This window comes from Suricata suricatta, chromosome 10, assembly GCF_006229205.1.
Source record: "Suricata suricatta isolate VVHF042 chromosome 10, meerkat_22Aug2017_6uvM2_HiC, whole genome shotgun sequence".
Lineage (NCBI taxonomy): Eukaryota > Metazoa > Chordata > Mammalia > Carnivora > Herpestidae > Suricata > Suricata suricatta.
The window spans coordinates 35,425,400-35,431,084 of record NC_043709.1 but is presented as its reverse complement, the minus strand read 5'-3'; positions in this window follow the sequence as shown (position 1 = coordinate 35,431,084).

The window sequence follows — 5,685 nt, the reverse complement described above, 5'->3', positions numbered from 1 at the left end:
AGATAAATTTCCATAATATGGGAGGAAAAAAACATTGTGAGAGTCAGTAAAAACAACACATATAGTAACTTGATTCCTGAGAATTACAGTTAAAAATGATCAGATGGATATTTAAAATAATTATCCAGAAAAAAATTGAAGATATGAAAAAGAAATCTATAAAAAAACAAGACCAGGAAAGTTGGAAAAGAAACCAAAGACCTTATAGAAATTGAAAATGTAGTCACTGAAATAAAAATGAACCTCAAGTTCTTGGTCCAGACCAGACATTGTTCAAGAGATAACTAATAAAATGCTGGTTAGAGCTGAAGAAATAATCTGAAATGTAGCAGGCAGAGATAAAGAGAGAAAAGTTTTATAATTGGAGATTAAAGAACTCTCAATAGTGTAAAGGTATAAATTTTGCCAAGTGGAAAGCATAGGGGAGAGGCAAAATTTCAAAGAAAAAATGGCTAACAAATTTATAGAATTGATAAAGGACAATCAAGTAACAGAAATCAAGAAGTACATGAACAGGGGCACCTGGGTGGTTCAGTTGGTTAATGGTTGGACTCTTGGTTTCAGCTCTGGTAAAGATCTTGCAGCTTTGTGGGTTTGAGCCCCACATAGGATGCTGTGATGGCACTACAGAGGCTTCTTGGGATTCTCTCTCTCTCCCTCTCTCTATTCCTCCTCCACTTGCACTGTCTCTGTCTCTCTCAAAATAAACTTTAAAAATCTATGAAAACAGTTCCGAAAAAATAAAACAAAACCAAACCTATACTTCGACACATCAAAATGAAACTGCAGAATGCTAAAGACACCGTGAAGCAACCGATGAGAAAAAAACAGATTACCAATAAAATGATAGCAATTAGTAGATAACAGAACTCAGCAGCAACAAAAAATCTGTAAAACAAAGGAAAGTACTTTTCACTATCTAAAATAAAGTAAAAATTAACCTAGAATTTTATATCTACCTAAACTATCATCTAATAGTGAGTGTGAAATAGAGACATTTTCAGACACAAAAGAATTAAGGAAGTTTACTTTCAACAGATCCTCAATGGGGGAAATTATCTTCTTGAATATATTTCAGGAAGAAGAAAACTAATTCCACAAACAAGAAGAGATGCAAGAAAGAGTACAATTTTGTTGAGAGTCAGCTCTGGTCTATAACAGGCATTTAAAAATCACTTGTTAGAAAAATGAATACATTATTTTTATTTACATTTTAAAATTAAAATGTGGCCATACAACTACTTTTTGTTTAGGACAAGAGAAACATGGAACAATTTTTTAAAAATTACCAAATTCTGATATGAAGACTATAGGTCAGACAACAGAAAATTTTTTCCATTCTGGTTACAGGTTTTTAGTTTCTTAACATAGAAAACCTGGAGATTGATATTAGAATTCATTATATATATATATTTTGTTTTTTTTATCTCAAAAATAGTCTCAGTCACCGTCAATTTTCTTTTATCTTTTTAAGAATATTACCTGGCCACCATTTGTGTCAACATCAATTTATGGCATTTGAATAAGTATCCATGGTTAGTAGCCATTGGTAAACATTGAAATCATAGCTCTGAGAAGTTTGTGTCTTAATTCTCTTTTTCTTTTTAACTCCCCTTGATTAAAGAGCAAGATACTTTTTTATTTTTTTAAGTAGGCTTTGAGCCTGATGAGGAGCTCAATGCATGGAACCTGAACTCATCACCATGATATCAAAACCTGAGCTGCAATCAAGAGTAGGAGGCTTAACAGACGGAGCCACTCAAGTGCCCCCAGAACAAGATACTTCTGAGCAACACTTTCTATATCTCTATGTAAGTCTGTCTAAACTACTAAACACAACAAAACAAGCAGAGTCAATGACTTTATATTGTGTTCCTTGAATCTCTCCCATTTAAGATGGTTTCTTAAAAAGCATGTTTGGTGCTTTCTTCCTTAAAATCCTCACTGCCCTAGCATATAATTCAGCTAAAGTAGGCCGAGACACAGCTCATTTGAGCATCTAAAATAATTAGTTCCTACATGTCTTGAGTGAATTTTTTTCCACCAAGATTATTTATCTTAAGGGCAAAGTTCCTTTATCTCCTGGATGTTCATTAATACCCTTCTCTCAGCCAGCCCCAGGTCTAAAACCTTATCTTCTTATAGAAAATATAAATGTAATGGTTCTTTCAGTATTTTTTAAACATTTGGAATACATGGCTTCATTTAGGATTTTGGTCCTCCTGACACTATTTTTTAAATTTAAGTATTTAAAAACTTTTTTTTTAATTTTTTAAAATGTTTTATTTGTTTTTGATACAGAGAGAGACAGAGCATGAGAGGGGGAGGGGCAGAGAAAGAAGGAGACACAGAACCGGAAGCAGGCTCCAGGCACTGAGCTGTCAGCACAGAGCCTGACGCGGGGCTCGAACCCACGAACATGAGATGTGACCTGAGCCAAAGTCAGACGCTTAACTGACTGAGCCACCCAGGCACCCCAGTATTTAAAAACTTTTTATAAATACTCTTAAAATGTGAGCTCAAGGTAACTTAATCTGCCTTTTTCATATCCTACTTAGATCCCTTGTAGAGTTCAAATCTTAAGAAGATCCTTACTATGATATGCAAACGACCCTTCAAAGATATCCATGCACTAATACCTGCCTTTTAACATGAAAAAAAAATACAGGGGAACTTTGAGCTATAGGCTTTAGGAAAGGGCAAGGATTCTGATTCATGTGTACCCATGGATTCTAATCATATGAATCTAATCATAAGAATCCTTTTTTTTTTTAATGTTTATTTATTTATGTTTTGAGAAGGGGAAAAGCATACAAGCAGGGGAGAGGCGGAGAGAGAGAAAGACACAGAATGCAAAGCAGGCTCCAGGCTCTGAGTTGTCAATACAGAGCCTGATGCTGGGCTTGAACACATGAACCTTAATATCTGAAGAGCTGAAGTTGGATGCTTAACCAACTGAGCCACTCAGACAACCCTCACAAGAGTCTTAAAGGCAGAGAATTTCTTACATATAGAGCCAGAGAGATTCAGGAGAAAGAGAAGTCAGAGATATTTAAAATGTGAGAGGGCCTTGATGTGCTGTTACTGAAAACAGTGACATAAAAAGCATGAAAAAGGAACACAAGCAACCTAAGAATAAAGATTAGCTCCAGCTGACATCCAGCAAGGATACAGAGATGCAGTTCTACTTTTCCTCAAGGAAATGAATTTGATCAAGCTGAATGAACTTATACGTGGGATTTCCCCAAGGCACCTGGGTGTCTCAGTCCATTGAGCACCTGACTCTTGATTTTGGCTCAGGTTGTGATCTCATGGTTCCTGAGATCGAGCCCCACACCACAGACTCTGCTGACAGTGTGGAGCTTACTTGGGATTTTCTCTCTCTTCCTATCTTTCTTCCCCTCCCCTGCTCACCCGCACTTGCTCTCTCCCTCTCAAAATAAATAAACATTTTTAAAAAGTAGAATTTTCCCCAGAACCTCCAGTAGGACTCTAGCCCAAATAAGATATTAATTTTGGGCATGTGATGCCTTAAGCTGAGAATCCAGCTTAGCCTCACTGTGTCCAGACTTCTGAGTCACATAGCTGTGAGATAACAAATTGGTGTTTTAAGTCATGAATTATGTAATAATTTGTTATAGCAGCAATAGAAAACTAATACACTCACAGCTTTTCCCTTGTGGAATTCTAGCACATAGAAGTGAGCCTATAAATTCATGCATTTATAAAGCTGACCTTCACAATACATAGATTATTTGTCAATACACACTCAACATTTCCTGCATGGCTTTACTAACTTCCAAAATATCATTGTTTCTTTTCCTCAAGACCCTCCATCTCTTTTATTCTACCAATTCTTTTGAGAAGAGGGTCAAAATTAGGAGAGCAGTTTCTGTTCTTGTTTTCTCTGTCTTTGGGGAGATGAAGTCATCAGCAAGGCAAATCAAGAACTTGTCAGATACTGTGATTTTGGCCACCTGAGACTTCCAGCAGATGTCCACAAAGTCCCTCATTTTGCCTCTGTGCCAGTTCTGTAATTTGTGTCAGAAACACATCATCCATTCTCTCCATCTGTTAGTCTGTCACCTTCAAATGTAAGAATTCTGAAAAAGTAGCATTTATGTATTTGGCTCTGAGATGATAATGATGTTACTTGAGCACTTTTCTCCTTTTACCTTCTCACAAATGCTCTCTAGTTTGAATTCATTTTAACATTAAGTCGTAGACACTTAGATATTGCTAGTTCATTAATCTCTCATGTCTGGCTGTAGGATGTTAGTCCATATTTAGTTGAACTAATAGCTACGATCCTCCTCCAAAGGGCTCAATTCTCAATCAGAATTACACAAAACATCTTACCCAGCACCAGGCTTTACTACTAAGTCACAAAGGACACAATCATGAAAGAAGACACAATCAGTGCCAAATCAAATGTTCTAACTCCACCAAACTCACTTTCCTAGAATTACTTCCACTCTGACGTGTGTTTTAAGTTAGAATGACTAGCACTACCAATGTCTGCTATAAATTTTATGGGGAAGATGCTTAATTTGGGATTCTCTCAGATTTCACACCTTATAATTCAGGTAGCTACACAGATTATGTGATTAATTTCTATTTTTCAATTTAGCTGTATCTCATCAATCCATAATTAATAGGTTGATTTATAATAAACAGCCCTCACAAACCAGAAGTTCTCTGCTAAAACAATAGGTGGTCAGTTTACAGGAGCTCCTAGAAGATCTTTATTTATCTTCTAGCCTATAAATTTCACCAGGATATTAATTCATAAGGAGATCTAGTCCAGTCAAAATTGCCTGCCCTCAAGAAAATGTGAGGAACTGACTTACATACTTACTTTTCTTCCAACTCCCCATTACAGTTAAGGCCATTAGTCTCCTGTGATGTGCAAAATCTTTTCTTTCCTTTAAAAGAATTATTTCTCAGGTGCCAAACAGTCCAACCCCAACCCCAGCCCATTATAATTTGGCATCTGATGCCTCCCACAGCCTCAATTTACCAGTAATGCCTATCTAGCCTGTACCTATACACTAAGAACTGAACAAGTCAAGGTGTGTTTTGTTTGATTTGTCTCATTTTTGTTTTGTTGACATTTTTTCCAAGAGGTTCCTAACTCCATGAAGATTAATGCACATAAAATATATGTATACTAGCATTAGGAGGACAGTGTACTCACATCTATGTTATCAGTTACAGCTCTGGTGTATTTGGGAGTTCAGTATGTATTATATTTCTTCCTAATGTTGGTTACTGCTGGTCCTTCCTCTCCTGACTTTTATTTTTACAAGTTCCAATTGCTTATTTCCTTTGTGAATCCATTCCAACAACTCTTTAGGACATTAATGTGGTTAAACTTTACCATCTTATGTAATAATCTCACATTTAGTTTATTTAGTAGCCATACCCTGGAAATTGGCATATGATAGACATCTAAGACCATACATTTTATTTTTAATGTGTCTTAAATAAATCGTATCCATTAATAGTTAGAAATCTGGGGAACCTGGATGGTTCAGTTGGTTAAGCATCTGACTCTTGATTTCGGCTCTGGTCATGATCTCACGGTCATGAGTTTGAGCCCTGCATTGGGCTCTGTGCTGAATGTGAAACCTGCTTGAGATTCTTTCTTCCTCTCTGTCTGCCCTCCCCCTGTTCCTACTCTCT